Genomic DNA, 13,027 nt, shown 5'->3' with positions numbered 1-13,027 from the left:
TTGCATTTCTGCTAATTTGCTGTTGTCGTTGTTTGAGTTTGTGAGCGAGCCCAGTGTAGGTGCTAAGAGAGGGACTCGAAGTTCTCAGCATCTCGGATCTTATGCCAATATGCATCATTATTAGCATGTCAATAACAACAGCACACACACACACACAGAAACACATACTGTGCACGCAGTGACGGAAAACAATAAGAAAGAAATGAGAGAGAGAGAGCGCGGCATGACGACTAGCAAATACTCCCTAGCGCATTTCCTCTCTGAGTGTGCTACACAGCTGCCGACAAACACAACATACCCCACGGGAAGCGGGGTACCAAAAATCACAACTTTCCCGAAAACTGACGGCAACATTAAACGTGTAACCCAGAGGCGCTGCTGCTGTACGATGTGGGAGCTGCTCAAAATGCATATGCAAATAACTTGGGCAATTTCTCATCCTCTGACTCACACTCACACACACACACGCATACCCTCTCCAGCAAGTTGTTATCGCACCCACAAGACAGACTTGTAATCAAACAAGATACGAGCCATGGCCACAACTAAGTGGCGGGGTGGACACTGATTTGGGATGCAGACAGGTGCAGCTTGCTGGAAAACCATCATCAGGTATGCTAAAATGTTTGCAGGTAATTGAATATACATAAATATGTATGTATGAACATGTGGGAGAGCTGCACTGAAATTGACAGTTGCAGAACAGCAACAGCCCCAGGTGCTGTCTGATTTCCGTACATTACATGTCAAATCATTATAAACTTCCATTTCTCCGACATGAATCCCTTTCCAAAATTTAATCATGCACAAAATTCTTTAAATTTCCAAATATACACTTCCATCAGTCCTTTCAAAACCGTTTTCCATTAACCAAATTATTCAATTCCATTGAAATCTTTTACTGATTTAAATCTTTGCCCCCTTCAGAAAGTAAAAGTTTACTCTCTTTTTCCATTTTCCTCTTTTATATATTTTTTTTTCGTTCTGCCTGTTCCGAAAATGTCAAATTGTGGCAGTCAGAGAGTTCTGCAACTTTTTTGCTATTTTTTCTGCCCATTTATAACGATGGGGAAAGCGACAGGTCGGAAAGCTCTCACTTCAAGGACTGTGTGAAGTAACTGTGACGTTGGTGTTCCGGAGGAGGGGGGGGACGGTCGGTGGACTGTTAAAAAATTAACAGAGCTTCAGCTTGTTGTTGTTGTTGCTCCAGTGGCATTTTGATTTTCGTTTTGCTCTTTTATTCTGGCTCACATTTTCTACGGAATTTCTATTTCGGTGTTGTAGTGGGACTGCTCTGAGTATACCCTGTATTATGCGAAATATCTTTGATTGCTATAACATGCGGTACCCACAATTTGTCAGATATAATATTAGTATTTTGGGGAATAAATAAATATTCCCAGCATCAGCCAACCCATCCAAAGGCATCCCCAGATCGACTCTATACCCTCCCCGCACTGCTTGTTATTGCAATGGCAACGAAAACTCAGCCATAATTTATAAGCTTTTAGTGCAGCGCGACTTTCGTCTTCTTCGCCTTCGGTACAACAGGAGAGCAATGGCAAAAAAGTTTTTTGATTTGCCGCCAGATGATGGAGGTTGCTGTCTCTATCGCTGCCACTGTTGTTGCTCCCTATTATTTATTTATGCTGAAATGTTTAATTTTTAATGTGCATGCAACTTGGCCAAATGCGAAGCGGAAAGGGTTCCCCAACCCTTGGGGGGTTCTCTCTCGGTTTTAGGGGGGGGGAGGAGTGAGCAGTGTTGTGCTGTTTGAAAGCTTGAGGAGTTTGTAAGCCTTTTGCACAACTTTTGCCACTTAAGCTTTTGTACAAGTAAATATGAATGATGTGGGGCAGGCAGGCAGGCAGGCAGTGCCAGTGTCTGTGTCTGTGGCTGTGTGCGAGGATTTGTTTTGTTGTTTTTGTGTGAAGTTAAATACGCGAAGGCGCTTATAATTTTGCACCCGCTTGTTTTCAAACTCAGTGCTGAATGGGGGAAAGGGTATGCCTAAGAGTCCCTAAGCAATGGCAAGAAGTTGGGGAATTAATAAGATAATTTTCGATATATAAAAGTATCTAAAACACTGACAACCAATAGGCAACAGTTTACACTCCCCCAAACCTTCGACTTCCAGCTGTTCATTGGAAAAAAGCTGCTTGCAGTCTGCTTGCTGATCCCCCACCGTCAAGCAGTTTATTTGCTTCCAACACTTCCTCTCGTTGTCGAGAACATCTTCAAGTCGGTCGAACTTCCTCTGTTAAGCTGCAGGAGAAATGTGTTTTTCCCTCCCGTTTTTAATGTTTTTTTTCCTCATGTTTTTGTTTTTATTTGTTTGCCTTTGTATTTGCGCGCCTTGCGTTTGTTCTGCAGCGCTCTTCCGCCTCTCTCCCCCCTTCTGCACTGATTGTTTGTTGTGTGTTTGCTTAGGCCCCGCGGGAGGGTGCGTGCACGAGTACAACATCCTCAAGCGGAAGCAGCCTGGTTGCCAATTATTTAAATGCTGGTATTTACCTACCAACACGGCGGATGTGGGCCAACAGAGAGCCCAAACAGAAGAGAGAGCGAGCCAAAGCTGGCAGCATACATCATTATCACAAGAAACTCTGAAGGAGAGCGAGCGAGCGAAGGACTGCCCGAAAACCATATCCACGGGCAGGCAATAAAAACCGCAATAAACCAACATGGGATTACGGTCCACATAATGTGAGGATTTTCAACAAGCTGCGAGCCAAACATATGACCCTCTCTCGACCCTCCTCCTCCTCCTCCCGCTCTGCCCAATTTTATTGTTTTTATTATTACAAGAAAATGCACAAGAAATCAAAAAATCAAATAAATTATTCAAAATGTTGAAACATATTGGAAGCACAGACACAAAACCCCTCAAGAACCTTTCACCCTCCCATTTGATTAGGCAAAAACAAGAGGAGAGTAACCGCAGGGCAGGCGCCGCCCTGCCACTGCTTGCGCCTGCTGAGATGGCAAGCAGTGCGAATGGGCGGCACAGTGGTGGCAAAGCGTGTGCTTAAGCAAGGGAAGTAAGTGCCAGGAATGATATGGAATATTCTTCAAGCTGATAGAAAATTTCTTTGATTACTTTGCCTTTATTTAGGCACTAAATTCCTCTCAAATATCTCCAGTTTTTGCTCCATTATTGGAGCTCTACACCCACTGTTCCATGCTCCAACAAACGATTCGTCTGGCGCTGAGTTTTCCTCTCGCATTTTCAATGTCAAATTTATGCCAGAGCACGCCAAGCGCCAAGAGTCTGGCCAGAGTCGCGCTAATGAGCCAAAACGCCCGAAGGTGCCAGGGAAAATGCTCAGACAGCCGCCCGAATGTGTCTGGTTCCATCTTGGCTGTGGTTCCTGCCTCTTAGCTGCCTCCTTCTACCCTATTTTTTCGCACATTGTACGCATATTGTTAATTTGGCGCCACAGGGCTCGCAGAATTCCCAGAGCGCTGCTCCGCTCCCTAGAAAAACTCTCCATTGTCTGCTGCCTTTTGTCGTGCCCCTTCCCGTGGCACATTTTTGTGCGACTTTTGCGCTGTTAATTAAATTCGACAGTCAAGTCTCATATGGGGGGGAAACCGCCAAAGGGAATTTGGGATCTTCCCCTTCTACGCTTATCAGTGGAATATGCATTCCGGGCTAAGAGAACTTGCCGCAGAAGAGCCGTCGCCAGCGCTTATCAATAATTTCATAAATGAAAAAAACACTGAAATCCTTTTAAGGACAAAGTCCCCAGTCATAAATATATATGAGAGGCGCACGCAAAAAATGAAAGGGACAGCCACGGAGTTGGTTGGGGGGAATCAATGTCACATTTCGTACTCCTCTTTTTATCAACTCTTTTTTATAGTTTATATCTTTGTTTTCCATCTGCCCCTCGCCCCTTTTTGGGGCATTCTCCATTTAAGCCCAAGTGGGGTCTCCATTTTTGTTGCTTTATTGATGGGCTAAAAGGGAATGTACTCTGGCTGTGGCTGCTGCTCAAAAGTTGAACTTGAAGTGGAAGTTATTCCGCGCTCGAGGAGCCGCTTCAGCGCTATGCTAATCCCAAATCTGCATCATAATGTCAGATCATTTGTCAAAAGATGATGTGATAAACATATGAGCTATGTTTCAGCCTGATGTAGACATAATGGTAGGCGTCAGTCACTGGCAGATGCTCTAGAGTTGAGGCTGTAGACGACTGAATGGAAGTTGATTATGGAAATTGAAGAGTCAAAGAACCAAAATGAGGTGTGAAAGGTGCTATAAATCATGAATAATTTTTGACATCTATTTTTAAGCAACCCTCGCTGACTTTCCACTAACTAAATGCAACACAAATTACACACTCTTTAAAATCGATTGGAAATGGACACATTATCGCCACCATTGATCGTTGTTTAATTTACTTAAATGCACACATGACATTTTCATTCTCATTTCTGTGTCTGTTTAATTTCATTAAGTGCAACTCTCCCAAAAGTTGATACTTCGGCCGCACCCTCATTATTTGTGGTACAAATATCTCTGACTATCCTGCAAAGAGATCTGCAACCCCCGTGGAGAAACCTGCACCATCATGCACCCTGCATAGCCTTGACTTAAACATAAATAATGGCCAAGCCACAGCCCGTCATTAACACCTGTCAAAAGTCCCAACGTAACCGATATGCCCCGCACCCCAGAAAGCGTATGATTTCTGACAACTAAATAATAGAAAAAAAGATGGAGAACAACAAAAAACGAAGCTTGAAAATGCAATTAATCATGCGGCCTAATCGCTTAATTGTGTTTTATTTCGCTTTTAATTTGTTTATGTCGTAAGCCGATTTAAACAAATTTCACAGTCTACAAAATCGAAACCCAAAAATCGAAAAATCCGAAATTCATTTGTTGTAAAAAGCCTGAAAGTTTCCATAATTTGTCGGTGTAGAGGAAAAAAGGGAACGAGTTCAAATTAATTACATTTGTCATGCCCATTGACATCTCGACAAGTTTTCTATTAATTATTTTTGATAGATGTTGGAACTGTACAAAACGTCCAAAATATAAATAAAATATACAAACGAAAAGCTCTACGAAAATGTGTCAATGGCTTCTGTGATTTATGACACAGTTGCCCAAAGAAAAAAAATGCTCCACATTTTGGGGGGAATTCTGAAAGATCTGGCAGCAAGATCACGCAGCGTCTCGGAGTTTGTTTTCCTTACCTAAAATATAAGAGAAAGAAATACAATTTATTAGTGAATCATGTTGGGAATGGTAAATGAGGTAACGTGTGGAGGAATTCAAGGGAAAAGGGAGCCGAAAACGGTAGCCAACATCAAATGGAAAACCAGATTCAAGTAGAGCCCATAAACAATTGCACATAAACCACGTTTACGGGGCAGCCAGTACGGCACGGAACGGCACGGCACGGGACGGACTGTCGTCTGTGCAGCATAAATTATGTTTTGTCGTTTTGACATCCCTGACAGATATGCATCGGAGCAAGCAGCCAACAGCCAGCTAACCCCTGAGCTGGCCCTGGGTCTGTCCCGCGTCCGGACCTGGTGCCCGTCCCAGCTGCCTGCCTGCCCGCCCTGCCCTTCTGCCTTCCACTTCCTCCTTCTGCCTCAACAAAGAGATCATTATCGTTGCTGGCGAAGGGGGCAAAAAATGCACACAGATGTCGTTTATTGAATATCGATTTACGTTTTGACTTCGTTAGAGCCAAAACGCATGTTAAATGTAAATATGAATAAATGAGCTGAAAAACCCGGCCAGCAGCAGCGGCAGCCGACAGAAAGTGCCCATCATCATAAATATAAAGTCGCCGATCCAAGCGATCTGAAGTGGAGTCGCCGCTCTCAATGTCACATGTTGCATGTCCTGTCTAGGGCCACTCGAAGCGCGAAACTCCACACTGGCCGAAAGCCGAAAGCCGAAAGGAAGCAGCGAGGAGGGGGGGTACAAAAATAGTGCGGGGCAGCAAGTGCCGGCGAGAGCGTTCCTTCAAGTGGAAGAGGAAATGCTCTATGAATGCTCAATGCTAATGGTAGTGCAATTTTTAATGGTTTCATTTCCAATTCATTGATTTTTAGTGTTAGTAAATTTCATCAGAGGAACGCTAATGGCAGGGAATGACTTCCATAACTAAATGAAAATGTTTAGCAATTGGGGTGGCGAATTGTGAACATATTTTGGGCACAAATATTAGACAGATTTCTGCCATAAAAAGCTTGCACAAAACCTTCTCCAATTCAACCACAAAAAATCTCTCATTACAATAGTTCCAGCCAGCATCAAATTATGAATCTATAAACTATCGCGAAATGCATATCAAATTACAGGGCAACCCCTTTATCGTCAGGGTATTCCACTGCATTCACAGGAGATTCAACGCGCTGCCCCTGGGCAGAGATTTCCAAGCTGGATAAAAGGCAAAAAGGCAGGACAACGGCGAGACTTGAACTAAACCGAAAAAATGGAAAAAAAAGGAGTCGAAGGGAATGGCGGAAAGGGTTGCCTGGCGATGATTGATTTCATGCCAAAGTTGATTTCAATCAGCAAATGTTTATGCAGTTTTTTTTCCCCCGTTCTACCGTCTCCGCTCTTCTGTCGCCGCTCGCCGCTCGCCGCTCTCAGCGTTTTTGCACTCTTCACTCTGCAGTCGCCGCTCTCTGCGCTTTACCAATCTCCGCTCTGCAGTCGCCGCGCCGCTCTCTGTCTCCGCGCTCTGCGCTTTACCGCTCTACGTTCCTCCACTCTCTTTCTTTTTTGCTGTCCTCATCGTCTGCGGAATTTAGTCGCTTGGGGGTTGGCTTTTGACAAGAATTATGACACTAACCATATTTGGAGGAGGCTCTTCCCAGGCTCCAAGGCAGGGAGCGGTGCAGAGGGCAGAACTGTCATTTAATTGCCAAAAGCACATAATTATGGATCGTCCCGTACACGTACACTGAACCTCACCTCCCCCCGAGCAAAGAGCGAAGCGAAGGAGAAGCGAATCGAAAAGCCACTTAATAGGCTTTTTGGCACTGGACCATTGTTCGAGGTCAGACACTTCCCTTCGTACGTACCAGCAGCTTATGTGAAACGAAAACGAAACAGCGACGCAACAAAGTTAATCAAGAGCCCATGAAATCGCATTGAAAGAGAAAATCAAGAAGGGAACACAAGCAGAAAAAAATACACACAAAAAACAACAGCAAATCAAAAATTCTAAGCGTTATTATTGAGGCAGCCCAGCGGCAGCAGTCGAAGCGGCTTGATGATGATACAAATTGCTGTTATTAGTGCCTGGGAGAGGGGGAACTTGAAGAGTGGAGGGAGGTGGTTGGAGCAGCAAACATTGAGTTGGTTTACAGAGCGAATCTTTAATCAACGAAGAGAGACAGCAATGGGAGAGCGTTAAGAGATCGTTGTGCGACTAGATACAAAATGTGTCCAAAGATCGTAGCAACATTTACCGGACTCAAACCCATTTTGTTTAGCGACTTTGCTTGCAGCACGCCGCCAAAAACTCTTGAGAAACTCTTCGTTACTTATGGAAATTTGAGCTAAAAACTTTAAGTAAAAATCTTCAAAAAATCTTAAAAGTCTCCAAAAATACATGCACTTGAAATGAGGAGGGTAAAAAACCTTCAAAAGAACTTGAAAACACATGCAGGGCACACAGCAACATCGTAGACTGGCACTCAGCTACCCTCGGAGCGAAAACCCATTAAAATGAACCCTTATTATGCTCAACTAATGTCCAGCTTGTGGCACAAAACTGATTTAAGCTGCTCACACACACACATACGCAGGAGCAACATTTAATAAACGTTAAAAGTAAATGTCATTAGAGGCCCCGGGAGCAAAAGATGAAGCCAGGCTGCCGCCCTGCCGCCTGGCTGCTCCTTTAGCACCATTCTGCGCTGACACTTGATGAGCTGTCATAACATTAGATCATAGACCCGTTCCACCCCCCTCAGCACAGCACACACAACCCCTCATTAGTCTGTTTACTCTCTGCTCCATGATGATGAACATTAAGAGCCAGCAGCCAGCAGCAACTGCCCAGCAGCCCAGCGACCTTTAATTTCAGCCACTAACTAAAATGCACTTTAACTTAAGTAAAAGCAAAGGAAAAACTTGCTCCAATTGATTGATGGATGGGGCTGGCAATCGACTGTCTCAATGAGTGACTGATGGCGGGGGGAAAAGTCATATGCCAATGGTCCAAAGGTGTCAAGCGAAAAGTTCTGAAACAGCTGAAATATTTATTTGACTCGTGGAAATATTTTTCTTCACTTTATGCTGTATATTTTCTCGCTTTTCTTTTCTGTACATTTTCCTCTCTTTTACATATTTTTATGTGCTGTATATTTTGTTTTTTTAATATTTCCTACAGCTGTCAGCGCGGCAGTGCCATGGGCTGGGGCAGGGGCATGGGGGAAATTCGATGCGCTTAATGGAAGCGACACTTGGGCATTGCCTGGGAGCGGAGTGTGGATGGGAAGATCTTTTTGAACTTATGGCACAACATGGCCTGACTAATCATGGAATTATGAGACAATTGGCCACAGAACGAAGTGCGCAGCTGACTGATGAATGGAGCCAGCAAGTGAGCAAAGAATGGAGGCTGAGCGCAGCATGGGAAATCTCTTTTAAGTGTTTTCAAATATAACTACAGTTAAGCTTAAGATAGAGTATCTTTGTATCTATGAGATGTCCGCAGATCGACTCCCACTTCGCTGCTGCCTCACAAATGACTTCCGCTACGAACACAAATTATAATGTAAATCGATGCAAACATGAACATGAAATATAATTGAATTTGAAAATGTTGCTGCCACACACAGGAGCCACAGCAACAATTGACAAGCGACAGGAGCAACAGGCAGCATCGGCAAAGGGCAAAATGCTAATAAAAAACCACAAGAAATCTTTCTTTCTCCACTAAACACACAAACATTGCGACTCCACGAGGCAACAACGGCACAGGAGAAACAAGACAGAAACTTGTGGACAGCGGAGGCAACGTCATGTAACATGTTAGCTGGGCATCAAATATGGCCAAGACCAAGCGGCAAGAATGTTACTTGGGCGGCAATACATCATCAAAGTGGATAGTCAGGCTGGAGCTGGAGCTGGAGCTGGAAGCTGCAACTGCAACTGACTCTCAGATGGATCAGCAGATGGATGCAGCCAGCCAGCCAGCCAGCCAGTCGCAGATACAGATACAAGCCCCGCAAATCAATGCAATTTCCATTTGTAAATGGCCAAAACAGCAACCAAAAAAGAACCAACAAATGAATGTTTTCTGTGTCTTGTTGTCAGGCTTTTCCCTCCGTGTGGAGGGACCACCTGGAAGAGTCCATGTTCAAGCCGCGATAGAGCAGTTCTTAGGGAACTTTGTCTTCCCTTTCTTGCCCTTTTTTGTGGCTACAATTAATAAACACATGGCACAACAATTTATCAGAGAGTGGGGCCTGTGTGTGCTGGCGCCCAAGTCATGGCAAATCGATTAAGCAATCGCGAGGCAAACACACAACAAAAAGCGCAGAAATTAAAGATTGAAGGGGGGGAAAAAGGGAGGAAAGTGCAGCTCATGTGAGGCAGCAAAATATGAAAAACGATGCCGACTAAACGAAGAATGCAACGACAGAAAAACCCTAAGAAAACTTGTCTCTGGATACACTCCCCCGGGCAGGGGCAAGCCGACTTTAGGGCATGAAACGTTGCCTCAGGAAAATCTCATAAAATAGCTTCAACCTGCAGAGAATTCTCTTTAGCTTTCAGTGGCAACTCCAGCAGCTTCCTAAGCCTAGAGTATTCCCAGCTTCGACTCCAAGTACAGTCTGCCAGCTGCCATCTCCTGCTTGCTTTTTGCTTTACTTCCAAGCAGTGCAGCAACCACGCAACAAAAAAAATTCAATTTAAAAATTATTGCTGCACTTTGCTGCTTGCACGGCAGCAACATGTGCCCCTGCCCCTGCCCCTGCCCCTGAAAAACATGTTGATTATTTTTAAGGCTGCAGGAAAAATGCCCAGCGGGGAGGGAGCTGCAACAAATTGTTGTCTCCTGTGCCGCTGCACCGCCTAAAAGTTTAATTTCGCTGCATTTGGCATTTGCCACATTTGCATTTTGCTGTCAAATTAATCCAATTTGAACACAGGACTCCGGGCAGAGAGCCACTTTGAGGGCTACGCAAAATGCAGCCCTGCCAAAGCGAACAACATAATTACCGTTAAGAATTGCTGAGGCTGAGGCTGAGGCAGAACCTGACAACCCTGGACATGGACATGGACATGGACATGGAGCAGAAGGACAGGTTCAACAACAGAACGTTTTGGGCTCCTTAATTGCCATTGGGGAGAGGAGACTCTCCATTTGGCATGGCAGCGGCGGACCAGCAGCTGCCTGTGGCCGAGAGCACGATTTTCTGTGGCAAGCTTCTTCGCACTGACCAGTGCCCCAGCCACTAAACGGCTCTAGAGTTGCTCTTTAGAGCCGTGTCACGGCTGCAGCGGCATTCTGCGGCATGTGCAACATGGGGCTTGGACTTGCACTTGGACTTGGACTTGGAGTCGAGCTGCAGCAGCAGCAGCAGCAGCAGCAGCAGCGGGGCACGTATCGATCGCATTCCGCGTTCCTAATTCGCCAGCATTTTCAGCCTTCCTCCACTCAGCTGCTTTACCATATTCAGAGGAGACTCTGTCGCAAATCAGATACACGGAAAATGCTGCACAAGCGGCCAGAGGAGGAGGTGGAACGCCTGTCTGTCTCTGCCTCTGCCTCTGCCTGTCTCTCCCTGCCCCTGTTTAGCATATGCAGATGGGGGCTTAGATCTCTGGGACTGTCTTGGGATACTGTTTGCGAGATACAGAACTGCCTCTGCCTCTGCTGCTGGCTGGCTCCTGCTTGGGCTTCTTCCTGGTTACGCACGCTTGATTTGCGGCACAGCAAAATATTTGCATACCCGCTGCATGCCGCTGCCCGCGCTGTCTTTTGCCCACAAAATATATTAAACTTAAACGAAACGAAACGAAACGAAAAATATGTTAAGCGCGTGACTAATGTGAGAACGTTCCACGAGATACATTTCGTTCGTTAGCCCTCGCCTGGCTCTTGATCAATGGATCCGAACACCGACAACGGAGCAGCCAAAGAGTCAGCGACTCTCCGTAGTCTTCGGCTAATTAGCTATGCAAACTGTGCGATACACAGCCGCAGATATCAGCTATCTACAACCCTGGCTCCATGCGTGCAATTCGCGAGGAAAGAAAGTTTAACTCGATTTACTTCCAATTAGCTGCCATTTCTAGCTGCGCCGCTGTGTGGGCGCCAAATTTGTGCCACAAAATTGCACAGTTACAGAGAGCTAAGGATCCCAGAGACAGACAGAGAGAGAGAGCACAGTCTGTGGGTCTGTAATTTGACTAAAGACTGAAATTTGAATGATCGCTTTGGCTAAGTGGCGTCTATGTTTTGCGTTCGTTTAGCGATCGCTTAAAGCATCCATCTGTGGTGTGTGGATCCGATTTTGATGGACAAACGTGGCAGAGGGGCGGCAGCTCATATGAGAGCGGAGCCAAACAGCTGCAAAATGGTTTAGTTGCGGACACAACCGCTTTAGATTGCAGAGTGCCATTAGATGGCTTTATTTTTATGGGCAAAGAGATAGTTTCAGGCGCCATTAATCAGCGTATCAATGCCTCAGCTTCGTTCTAGATTAGCAGCAGCCGAAACTCTCAGTGGGAAAACATTTGTGCAGCCTTTCAACCGAAACAAAAGATAGCCCGAATCCAGTCCTAGTCCTGTCGGCAGGCGCTGCTGCTGCTGGTCTATCCCTTTGCATTAAATATAATCTAAGGAGCGTTTCCCCTTAGTATGCAGCCGCGGCACTCTCTCTCCGCATCGATAGACACATTTTGCTCCGGTGACACCTGCAGCCGGTCGTCTACCTAAGCCCCGAAACAATCCTCTTAAGATACTTTGGACACTCTGGCGGGGTCTTCTACCTACAGTTGGCTGTCAATGTTTGTAGAACCTTTTCATCCTCTTTCATGTGCTATTTGGCCCTCTATTGCCACCATCGAGTCTGTGTTTGGTTTTTGTATTGTTTTTCCGTTGGAAAATTTATGACTGCTGCTGCGTTTCTTGTTTTCCCATTGTGTTTGACTTTGGTTCGGGTTGCGTTGCTCTCTGGCTGCAGCCACGGAATGTTGCTCTACCTACGCACAGAGCCAGCCAGCACCCAGCACCCAGCACCCAGCAAGATGTTTCCACTCCTTGAGGCTGTTTCTGGTGCCTCTTGGCGGCACGAATTGCCTTTGACCTTGCTGCCCGCATCAGTTTCTCCCGCCACAATTAGGCAACACAGAAACTTTGTCCAAATGGAAATTGTTGTCCAGATAACCATAAAAATTCTACACAGCCAGCCACAGTTCAATTTTTATTGCAACAAACTTTTGCGCCACAAGAAAGATTTAATTTGCTCGCCAAAAATACAAAAAAAAAAAAAAGAAAAGGAAAAACATCAAAAGCAGCTGCTATTGGAAAACTCTCAAACCCCCAACCATAATCATAAATATTTTTCTTTCCTTTCCCGTGTGTGTGGGGCGGCAATCTCGTTTTCGGTTTCGAGATCTCTCTCCTCTCTCCTCTGTCGCTGTCGGTGTCCACGCAATTTTCCGCACAGTTTGTGTGGGTTTTTCCTGCTGGGATTAGGGACCTGCCAATGCGAAATTATACAACTTTTTCTCTCTCTCTCTCTGTCTGTCTGTCTGTCTGTCTGGCGCTTTTCCTTTGTTTCTTATTGCTTTTGCTGCTAAGCCAACTTAATGCAAGTTCCTTGGATTGGGTTTTATTTGGAGCCGCCTGCCGCTACGCATATCTTGACCTGTTTGTATCTGTGGCTGTGGCTAATAGAGTTATGTGCTATCTGGCCTTGTGGCAGCATTTAATTTATACAACCCTTTGGGGCATCGTGTCACACGATTTGCATTGCATGTTGTCACGTCACGCTGTCAGCAGTCGAGCAAAAACTCAACCAATGA

General features: G+C 45.4%; 1 protein-coding gene across 2 annotated transcripts in view; it reads right to left on the bottom strand.

Annotated features, from left to right (window-relative positions):
• The window catches only part of LOC117901023 (roundabout homolog 2), a 43,849-nt gene that overhangs the window by 20,477 nt on the left and 10,345 nt on the right, over nt 1-13,027 (bottom strand). The gene's annotated exons all lie outside the window — the stretch shown is intronic.

Source organism: Drosophila subobscura, chromosome U (assembly GCF_008121235.1).
Source record: "Drosophila subobscura isolate 14011-0131.10 chromosome U, UCBerk_Dsub_1.0, whole genome shotgun sequence".
Classification (NCBI taxonomy): domain Eukaryota; kingdom Metazoa; phylum Arthropoda; class Insecta; order Diptera; family Drosophilidae; genus Drosophila; species Drosophila subobscura.
This window is presented reverse-complemented; position numbering and strand designations above follow the sequence as displayed.